The following is a 12,007-nucleotide window of genomic DNA, read 5'->3' as shown; positions in this document are numbered from 1 at the left end:
TCTTCCTTCTAGTTTTCTGGCCCAGATACGTTGTCTCTGCGCCTCCACCCTAATCCCCCGTCCCTAGGGTTTACAGTTTTGGAACATGAGAGCCATGGTAGAGGGAAGGGTTTAGCTCAGTGGTAGAATGCATGGTTAGTATGCACGAGGTCCTGGGTCCAATCCCCAGTACAGCGCCTCCATTAAATAAATAAATAAATAAACCTAATTACCTCCCCCTAAAAAAACAAAGCAAAAAAGTAATTTAAAAAAAAGAAAGCCATAGAGATTGGTAGAGTACTTGTTTTCCTGTCTTGCCCCCTCCTTCCCCTGAGATAAACCACAAAGCTGACTACTTTTGGGGTGCAGGGAGAGATTCTCATCCAGCTGCCCCCTGCTCGAGATAGTAACTTCTGGGGCTTGGATGCTTCGGTGATCTTTTCTCCAAACAAGCCTTGGCACTGGGGGGATTTCTTACCTGGAACATCTAGGGGATGTTAATATCCTCCCAGGAGACTCTCTTTCCTCCCAGCACAAGTTGAGCGTCCCCTGAGTAAGGATAAGCATCCGAAATGAGCAGCTATATTTGGCATAGTGACTGACTTAGAAACACTCCACCTTTCAGCTTGGACAGTGCAATTTCTCAACCTTACTATGGAGTCTGATCTCCTCTCCCTAGACATGTACCCCCAGACCATATATCAGGGGGAAAATTTAAGGTAAGTGCCTTTACCTTGGCGACTGAATCTTGGAGAGCCTAAAAAAGAGTAAGCCTACATCACTCTCTAAAGCTTGCTAGGTATCTGGAATCTTAACTCCTCTGCAAAGTCCACATGTGAGCAGAATACAGAACCTGAGTTGAAGTTGCTGGTATAGACCATTCCCTCTCCAGAAGAAGATCAGTTCTTCTAGAAATATACAGTATAGTATATTTTTCTGGGAATCAGATTATTCAGTCTCCTGGGCTAACTGCATTTGCCTGCCTGCCTTTCTTTCCTCTCTTCTTCCCTCTCTCTCTCCTTTCCTTCCACTGACCCTTCTGTATCTGTTCCAACATTCCATAATAGTCTTTCAAAATAGTCTTGTTACAAATCCTTCGTGGAGCAGGAATAAATCAGAATCTACTACTACTATTACCACCACTACTCCTACTATTACCACCACCACCACCACCACTACTACTACTGATATTTACTATGTGCTTTATACAAACCCATTGAATCCTCTGGAGTAAGTGCCATTATTAATACCATTTTTCAGATTAGTTAACCAAAGCACAAAGAAGTAAAAGAACTTGCCCATGATAACAACACAGCAAGCAAATGACAGAGCTATATTTGAACCGAGTTAGTTTAGTTCAGAGTCCATGCTCTTCATCATTTTGTTGTATTTTCATTATTGTCTATGATCCATTTAACTTTAGACTCCAAGCTCCCCATTCCATGGGACTGGCAAAATAACTTAACCTCAATTCATCTTAACATTCCTCCACCCTAGGCTCATACCACAGTTCTGGGTTATTACCCAGTGCTGAGGCCTGGGAGCCAGGATCCATTAAGTCCTTGGTCATCAGGCGACACAACTTAGCAGTTCATTGCTTCTGCCTGCAGTGTTCCTTTATGGTCTGGCAGGCCTTTGTTGCACTGGGACCCTGTCAGTGGCTTGGGAAATTTTGTTGAGGCTGCCTAGAACAGTCTCTGTTCTCTTAGGTTTTCCTGTCTACCTAGGGGTTGTGCCAAGAAGCAGGACACAGGTCCCTTCTGCCCAGGACCCATGGGTCTCCCTGATACTCTTACATTATCCCCAGCCCTAGTGGAAAGGAAAAACTATCTCTAGGCTGGATAAAATCCTTCTCCCTCCATATTTTCTGGCCAAGACACTTTGTCTACACCCCTAATCCCCTTCCCTTAAGAGCATGGGCTTTTGAAACACACAAAGAAATAGGAAAGTAAAATCTGCTTTTAGTCTGGTGCATCTCTTCCTCTGAGACAATAAAATCTGGGTGAAGGGGGGCAGGATGGGGGAAAGGGAGATACAGAAAGAAAAAGCAGTGAACTACAGAAAACAAAAATATCTGTTTCACTTCTATGCATAAAGAATAGTTTGTTTAATAAATGATGCTTTCAAAATTGGTCATTCAACTAGAAGAAAGCAAAGATCCCTACCTTATGCCATATATATATAATATAAAATTCCATATATATATATATATATATATAAAATATATATATATAATATAAAATTCCAGATGAGTGTTCATTTCCTTGCTTCTATCCATTGCTGATGGAACTATGACTCTCTGCTAATTTTTTTGCAAAGTAATCTGAAAGAATCTAATAAAATCTAAAAATCTACAATATCAGTTCAGAATGGTTTGGGCTGCAAGTAACAGGAAATCTGATTAATAGTGGCTTAAACAAATAGAGGTTTATTTTTCTTTCTCACATAACAAGAAATCTTGAGGAACACAGATGCTAAGCTATTCAACAAGGTAATCAAGAATCTAGGCTTTTCCCATCCTTCTTCTCCACCATCCTTGACATGTTGGCTTTTTTCCCTAAGTTTTTTATTTCACACTTGCAAGATGGACTACTGCATCTAGATATCACAATTGCATTCAAGGGCAGAAAAAAAGGAGTAAGAAAATGGCAATGGCCAGGGAAATAAGAGAGGTGCCACTCTCCTTTTTTCAGGGAAGGCAATTTTTTCTAGACATCCCCCAACAAATTTACCCATATATCTCCTTTGTCATAACTGGATCATTTAGAGCAGGGAGTAGGACTACCTTCCTTGAGATCAGGGTTCTCTGTCTAATACCTAAACAAAATTAGCATTCTGTTAGCAGGAAAGAAGTAGGAGAATGCCAGGTGATTAGGGAACTAGTGTCAGCTACATTCATTTACCCTTTGACTGAGCTGTTCAGAGTCTATCCTACAGAAATAAAAGCACCAAGAAAACTGTATGCCCATCAATAGAAGAACAGTTGAATAATTTCTGTTAAGAATGCTGATTAATGGTATAGTTAAAAAATAGCATTGGACTGAGAGTCAGAAAACTTGGCAAAAAATAGTTATACTAATGCTGCTACTTAGAAAAAAGAAAAGCACATAATTATTGTCCCTGTTTCTGATGGACTTAGAATGCAGATGAAGAGATAAGGCATAAACAAGTGAAAAGGAAAATAATAACTCAAGAATTGTTACGGAGTGCTGAACAACTAATTGACTTGTGCATGCTGCTTTCAATAAGCGCCACAAGCAGCCAGGCATTTATATATTCATTCATTCATAGGATTTTAATGCATAAGCTAAGATGTCAGACCTTCCCTGGGTAGCTGCCTTTGCATTCTCCCCTTTCTCAAAATTGATGTCTGAAACTCATTTCTCATCTGGTTTCCCCAGTTTTGGTGACTGATCTCCTGGCTTGTTATAATCTAACATAATCTACCCTGTGCACTGGGTCTGGGACCCAGCCTTGCTCTCCCCCATCCACCTCCTTTCCAGAGACCAGGCCTGAAATCTGTCCTGGGAATGGCTGAGTTTGTGTTTCTTGCTGCCAGATTTCCATGATGCTGCTTACATGGATCTAAATTGCACCAACCTCCTTGCCAGTTTCTCTGCTCATGTTCCAGTGCCACCAGTCCATCTCTCACATCAGGAATCAAGGATCTTTCTAACCCACAGATCCATCCATATCACTTATGGGGGAAAAAGTTTTCAGACATTGGACATCAAGCAGTACAGAAAACTAAGCCCTGAGAGATAGGAAACAAATGAGGTGAGTTCTACAGTTGCCCCAGCTGACCCCTAAAGTGTTTCCAGGCCACGGTGCAGGGGTAGGGGATTCAAATGGAGCTTGGTGTTCTCCCTAAGTTGAGGAGGTAGAGCTGAGGACTCAGGGAAGCCATGATAGCTAGAACCCATACAGCAAAGTACTAGAGAGAGAAAAGCTGCATGCAGAGAACAGAACTACAGAGGAAGAACTCCAGAGACCTGCAGAGGGTTCCTCTTGAATCTTTGGCTGAGTACTGGTCAGCACATGCATGAGAGGAAATTATCCAAGGCTGAGAAAGTAATCACCTGAAAGGAGCAGGGGAAGAAATTCTTGGGGCTCCTGTAGAACTGAGATCATTTACATTTAAAGCAGTCAGGATGGAGAAAACTTGAAATATATGAGACATCAGGACAAGTACTCAGAAGCATATTGCCTCAGTAGTAAGGCAAGATTAGCACTAGACTAAAGACTACTCTGTTCCCACCTACAATGCTTGAAAGCAAGCCTCAAAAGGATAAAACTGTTTCCTAGCAATGTATCTGTGCCCTATAACAAAGCTCAAAATCATTTAAAGCACTAAAAAAATAATAAAATCCAGAATCCAACATTATAGAATTCACAACATCTGAGGACCAATAAAATAAATGATCAGGCATGCATAAGAGCAGAAAAATGCATCCAGTAAGAAGAAAAACAAATCAGTAGAAAGAAACCCAGAAGTGACACAATGGTAAAAGTAATTGGAAAGGCCATTAAAACAGCTATTATAAATATATTCTATATGTTGAAAAAGGTAGAGAGAAGAATGAGCATGTTAAGGAGGAAAATGGAAGTTTTTTTTAAAGGATCCAAATCGATCTTCTAGAGATGAAAAATTCATTGTCTGAGATGAAAAATACAGTGGATAGGATTAATGACCTTATTATTTTCCAATAAATATTTGCTGAGGTCCACAGAAGAGATAACATTGTTCTTGAAAGTAGAATGCTTGTAAGTGTAAGGCTTACCTGTGAAAGGAGCTTCTGTTCCCATTAGGCTACATTGTTTCCAACAAGAAGTCTACTGTCATTCTTATCATTGTTCTATACATAAAGTATCTTTTTAAAAAACAAACTGTTTTAAGATTATCTTGGACATTAGACTTTGCAGAAGAAAAAATGAATAAACTCAAAAACATAGCAATAGAAATTATCCCAAATTAAGGACACAGAGAGTGAAAAAGACTGAGAAAAATGACCAAGAATTTTAGTGATCTGTGAGGCAACTTCAAGGGGCCTTAATATACATGTAATTGAAATCTCCAAAAGAGAGGGAGGGTGAGAAAAAATATTTGAAGAATTATTGGCTGAGATTTTTCCCATTTTGTGGAAAATTAGAAAACCACAGATCCAGGAAGCTCAGAAAAAAACCAAGCAGAAACATGCAGAAAACTACACTAAGGCATGTCATAATCAAATTGCTCAAAACTAATGATAAAGAGAAAACTGTTAAGGCAGCTTGTTTTTTAAAAAGATACTTCATGTACAGAACAATGATAAGGGGATAGCCCACTTCCTGTTGGAAACAATATAACTCATTGAGAACAGAAGCTCCCTTCACCAGTAAGCTTTACACTTGAAAGCATTGTGCTTTCAAGAACTTGTGTTATCTCTTCTGTGGACCTCAGCAAATATTTGTTGGAAAATAATGAGGTTCATTTATTTACGACATTCGTTAATTTAACACACTCTGTGCTCAACTTAAGGTGAGAACCCAGGACAGAAATCCAAGTCCCAGCACTTGAGCTTATAGTTTAGTCAGGGACCCAAAAAAGATCTGTGGTTCTATAATCTCCAACAAATTTTGAAAATGTTTGGCTATTAGTTCTTTAAACATTTTTGGTTTTAATGTTAGGGAGGAGGACTTGTTAATAATAACTTTCAAAGGACTGAATGGGGAATTTTCATGTTGACTTTGAGGTGTCTGTGCAACTCTCTTGACAAATTTGTCCAAAGGAAGTTGAACACCAGTCTTCTTTTTTCATTTGATAGCACTATATTTAAGTTGTGTCCCAATCAGCAGGTCTGTGGAGCTGTGAACTTCTCTGATTTTGGAAGCCCATATATATCAGTAATAATCTGTAAGGATTCTCAGTCCAAAATCTAAAAAATTTATCCCTTTCCTTCATCATTACCCTGTACCTTTCTGACTCAATTTTCAATGGTGTATTTTCAGTCAATTGTGCATATTCTTTTACCTTGTTCTTTTCCTTCAAAATTGAATCCCCTGTTGACCAGTTGCTCTAAAAGACTTATCCTGAGTCATTGCTTTTGATGTGTTTAGTGTTATTAGTCTTTATATAAATTGTAATATTAGCCCTTTTACTTCTTTGGCTTTCCATTTGTATTTTATATAAAATAATAAGAGAAAATGTAATAAATTATTTGAATCACTGTGCAAACTCTGCTGTACTACGATGGCTTCATTGTAGGAACCTGGAGTGTTGGCTGGCAGACAATAGCTTGAAATGTTTATCTGATGTAGTCAAGTCCAAATTCAGCCTAAAGAAGGTGGTTTGGATATATTAATATATAATGTATGACTGTGCAGATTTTATAAAAGTCAAAGGTAAAAAAGCTGAAAACCTCCTGTGAAATCAAATAACGCTAATCCAAAGTAGAAAGTAATGTACACTGTAAAAAGATATCCAACTTAGAAAGCACTAGGGGAGTTATGGGGGAATCAGGTAGAGCCAACATGGTGTGGGCCTTGAAAGATTTGTAAGATTTAGACAGGCCAAGATTATGGGAAAGGACATTCTAGGTGGAAGCAAAGACTTGCATATTTGAAGTTTGCAACTTCCCTGGGTTGGGGAGAAGGGTTCAAGCTTCCCTTATTCCCACCTACTCCCAAAATGGAGGTCTTGTGATAATGTTCCGGGACACATAACTGAATCACTCTCTTGGGGCTGGAGTTTTATGAGGTAAGAACTGAGAGGTTAAAAGCTGTTGCTCTGGGGATCTCCACTTTGGCATATCTCCATCTTGATCTTCCCCTTGCTTGGATATCTTTTCCTCTCTAGTTAACCTGTTAGATTGTGCCTCTTCTCCAGTGCAGGTGGCAAAATAAAAATGTCCATTCCTAGACCATCATCCTTTACTAAGCAGGCTAAATGAAAACGTGGATGGAGTCCAAAAGACTGGAGGCCTAGAAATAGAGGTGGGAGTGAGGCATGTTCTGCTCTAAGCCTTCTAAACCAGGGTTTCTCAACTTTAAAAGTACTGTTGACATTCTTTGTTGTGGGGGCTATTCTGTGTATTGTAGGATGGTTAGCAGAATTCCCTACCTCTACCAAGTAGATGCCAGTAGTACCTCCCACACACACATTTATGACAACAAAAAATATCTTCAGGAATTGCCAAATGTCCTCTGGGCATGGGGAGGAGGGGATTAAAAAAAAAACAACCCTGGTTGAGAATCACTGCTCTAAGCCTTATGAAAAGGTTTTCTATGATGCTGAATGCTCATAGTCTGGGTAGTAAGACTGAAAGGAACAGAACCCAGGGTATGAACCCAGACGGAAGACCAAGGAACTTAATTAGACAGTCTCTTAGCCCCTAAGCTGAAAAGATTCATCTCTTTTAGACTCCTTGTGGCTCGTACATGCTCTAGTTCCTCTTACCAATGTAAGATCTGGAGATCTTCCTAATCCTGCATCACAAAGTTTCTTCTCATAGAGCACAATTAACATCTAATGTGACTCAGCCACCTGTGAAGAGCATGTACACACATAATGTGGTGATGCCAATATCTCTGCTTCCCTGAAGCTTCTCAATATTCTGTGAAAGTTTGGAGAGTAGGCAGAGATCATAGAATGGGGTCTAATGATCTCTCACTACCCAGTTTGTAGATCTTGCTATCTGACACATCGCCGGGTGGGGAAGACCAAGGCAACCCTCAGCTTCATCTCAGCATGAGCTAGGACTCTCTTCTTCCTGAGGACTTCTGCCTAAAGCCAAACAAAACAGAGCAACAGTGGAAGACAGCCCAAGTCATAGCAACAGAATTAGGAATTCAGGCCCTTACCAGGCACCCAGGTGAGAGTCTCAGACTGAAAAAAAAATGAGAAATAAGATGCTTTGGATATATTTGGGCATTTAATTTTTCCTTAGGGAGAAAAGACTCACTTGCTCATGAAAAACACTTGATATTGAGTTCAATTCCCAGGACCTCCACTGAAAAAATTAAAAATAAAATTTAAAAAAATTTGATTTAATAAAAGACTTGATATTGTTAAATTTTATTGGGCATTACATATGTCATTGTAGTTACTTGATACACATTGTGAAATCCAATACATAGAACTGGGCTGGATAGCAGGTCTATTGTTTTTAACTTCCCTCCCCCTCAAGCTCACTTCTCCCAGAGCCTTCCTACAGCCTCACTGAGTGGGCAATGGGCCACTGTCTCCTCATTCCCAGGCTGCAGCTGATTGGACCAGGATAGGCCTAAGCCGAGCTAATCAGCTTCTCTTCCCTAAGCATTTGAAAGGGGACTCAGTCACTCCAATTAGTCAGTACAGATGCTGGACTGATGAGGATATAAATTTGGAGTTTTGGAGGCCACATTTGGCTACATGAGCTAATAATCTGGCAGAGAAATTGAGTCTTCATTCAGTCTCTTTGGTGTCTGTCTCCCCTACGAGACTATAAGCTCAAAGAGCACAGGAACCATGTCTCTTTTGCACGCCACAGTAGTCTTACAATCTGGTACAGTACCTGAAGCATAACAGACACTCAATAAATATTCATTGAATGAAGTTATGACCAGCTTTACCACTTAAGAGTATAAATAATGGCTATTTATCTTCTTTCTCTGATTAACTGTTTAAACATTCATCTGTCTTTATAGGAAGTCACCATCTTCCTTTTGAGGCTTCTATCCCCTCTAACTTGGTAAAGAACCTAGGTAATGAGTCCTATTTCTAAATTCCTGGCAGAGGGAGAGAGAACTAGAAAGCCCAGTCAGTGCACTAACACCATTGTTTCTCTTGCCATCTCTCCTGGCCCTGCTCAGTGCAAGAGTTTAGAGTCCCAAGGTTATGGGTCTTTGAGTTAATTCTTCATGCTCAGCTGTTGACCCTCAAAACATACCACTTTGCCTCCCAGGTTCAGTCCTGGGGCTTTAAACCTTAGAACCAGCCCAACCACCAAGAACTGGTAGGCTCTGGTGTTGATCTCAGATAAACAGCCCAGATTCTTGCTGCGTCAAGGTAATTTCTCCTTTGGGATCACTGGCGTCCTTTCTTGCCACTCCAACAATTCTCTAAAACTTTAAATCTAGGGAAGAAGAGATTGGATTCTTGGCCTATTCTTTCTCAGAAATTCCCTTGACTTCTTATGAAAATCGGTCTACTACCTCCCCAAGACTTTCCAGAACTCTGAATAACATTGCTAAAACAGAAAAAAAAAAAAAGTCTTGTTATTCCTTCGCTAAGAGTGACTTTTTGCCTTCCATTTACATAGATAACTAGCCAAATAATTTTTTTCTATAATAAAATATCTGCCCAGAGTGAGTTACAGTCTTCATGATATCCACGAGACTGGGTATTTTTTTTTTAATTTCACTTTGCTAAGTACCTAGTTATAAAAGAACTAACGAAGATGCAGTTACTTGGAATGTGCTTTCAACATAACTCTTTTAGGAATCTGTAGATGTAGTAAGCCAAGGTCATCAAGGTTCTAATTGTCCTCTGAAGTGCCTAACAACATGCAAGGGCAAGAGAGAGGAGTATCCAGTATTACCTCATCTTAACATGTATACACCTGCAAAGCCCCTTTTTCCAAATAAGATCACATTTACAGGTACTGGGGGTTAGGACTTAAATATCTTTTGGGAGAACATAAGTCAGCTCACAACAGAGGCTAACACCCACCATGAGAACACACTATCATCTGTGTTAAGGGTTATGTCTCTTGCTGCTTCCAATCCCTGAGGTGCTAGAGATACGCTGTGTTCTGTATAGAAGTGGGGGTGAGTTCTATCTCCTCCACTCTGTGTCATCTTTTGTACCCTCCATGTCGCATAGGATCCCTTGTAAAATCAACACCTTGTATTCTGCCTAAAATTTCTTTCTACACAGGGTTCAGACACCAGTCCACAGGGTTAGTCAGGAGACAAACAATATATACAGCAGAGTGTTCAAGAATGTGGGCTGTGTGCTTAGACTTTCTGAATCTACTAGTATGTGTGATGTCAGTTAAATTATTTAATCTCCTTAAGCCTTAGGCTCCTCATTTAGAACATGGTTATGAATGATAACCTACCTCATTTGAGGATTAATATATATATATTATATATATACAGCAAAGTTCCTAGCACATGGCAATTGTTTAAATGAGAATGAACCTACCACTAAGATTAAACATTTTAATATATTTTCAGAATTGCTGCAGCTATTTTTACTTTTGAAAGAAATAAAATATTGCAGATACTTCTAGAGTCCCACCCCACATTGCTTTCCCCTCTGTCCCTCTTCAGAGGTGGCCATCATCCTGAAGTTGGTATATATTATTCTAATGAATGTTTGTATGCTTTTACTTCATATGTCAGTAGCTATAAACATTATTTACCATTGTTTTGCATAAATGGTCGCACAGTGTATGTATGATTTTGCAGCTTGCCTTTTAAAAATAACATTGTTTTTGAGATTTGTCCAAGTCAATTCAAGTAGATCTAGTTCCACTGACTATTAAATTCCATTGCATGATTAAATCACAGTTGATTTATCCATTCCTTTACTGATGGACAGTTGAGTTGGTTCCACTTTTTTGCTATTACATACAGTGCTGCAGTAAACATCCTTGGACACTTCTACTTATACTCATGTTTGAGATTTTTCTCTAGGATAAATACCTAAAATTGGATTACTGGGTAATGGGAGATATACATTTTTAATTTTCCTCCAATTTTCTTTTGAAAAATTTCAAATATACAGAAAAGTTGAAAGAATTATTCAGTGAATTCACATGTACCCACCACCTAGATTCTAAAATTAACATTTTATTGGTAACAAAACAGACATATGGATCAATGGAACAGAATAAAGAGCCCAGAAATAAGCCCACAAACTTTCGTCAATCTTTGACAAAAGAAGCAAGAACATACAATGGAGTAAAGACAGTCTCTTCAGCAAGTGATGTTGGGAAAACTGGACAGCAGCATGTAAATCAATGAAGTTAGAACACTCCCTCACACCACACACAAAAATAAACTCAAAATGGCTTAAAGACTTAAATATAAGACAAGACACTATAAACCTCTTAGAAGAAAACATAGGCAAAACATTATCTGACATAAATCTCAGCAATGTTCTCCTAGGGCAGTCTACCCAGGCTATAGAAATAAAACCAAAAATAAACAAATGGGACCTAATTAAACTTACAAGCTTTTGTACAACAAAGGAAACCATAAGCAAAACAAAAAGACAACTTACAGAATGGGAGAAAATATTTGCAAAAGATGAGACTGACAAGTGCTTAATTTCCAGAACAGATAAACAGCTCATACAACTTAATAAGAAAAAAACAACCGAGTCCAAAAATGGGCAGAAGATCTAAACAAGCAATTCTCCAGTGAAGACATACAAATGGCCAATAGACACATGAAAAAATGCTTAATATCACTAATTATCAGAGAAATGCAAATCAAAACTACAATGAGGTATCACCTCACACCAGTCAGAATGGCCGTCATTCAAAAGTCCACAAACAATAAATGCTGTAGAGGCTGTGGAGAAAAGAGAACCCTCCTACATTGCAAGTGGGAATGTAGTTTGGTGCAGCCATTATAAAAAACAGTATGGAGATTCCACAAAAGACTGAAAATAAACTTACCATGATCCAGCAATCCCACTCCTGGGCATATATCCAGAGAGAACCTTAATTCTAAAAGATGCATGCACCCCAATGTTCATAGCAGCACTATTTACAATAGCCAAGACATGGAAACAACCTAAATGTCCATCCACAGATGACTGGATAAAGAAGATGTGGTATATTTATGCAATGGAATACTACTCAGCCACAAAAAAGAATAAAATAATGCCATTTGCAGCAACATGGATGGACCTGGAGATTGTCATTCTAAGTTAAGTAAGAAATAGAAAGAAAAATACCATATGATACCATTTATATGTGGAATCTGAAAAATAAAGACAAATGAACTTATTTACAAAACAGAAACAGACTCACAGACATAGAAAACAAACTTATGG

This window comes from Camelus dromedarius, chromosome X, assembly GCF_036321535.1.
Source record: "Camelus dromedarius isolate mCamDro1 chromosome X, mCamDro1.pat, whole genome shotgun sequence".
Lineage (NCBI taxonomy): Eukaryota > Metazoa > Chordata > Mammalia > Artiodactyla > Camelidae > Camelus > Camelus dromedarius.
Note: the sequence above shows the minus strand (reverse complement) of the source record.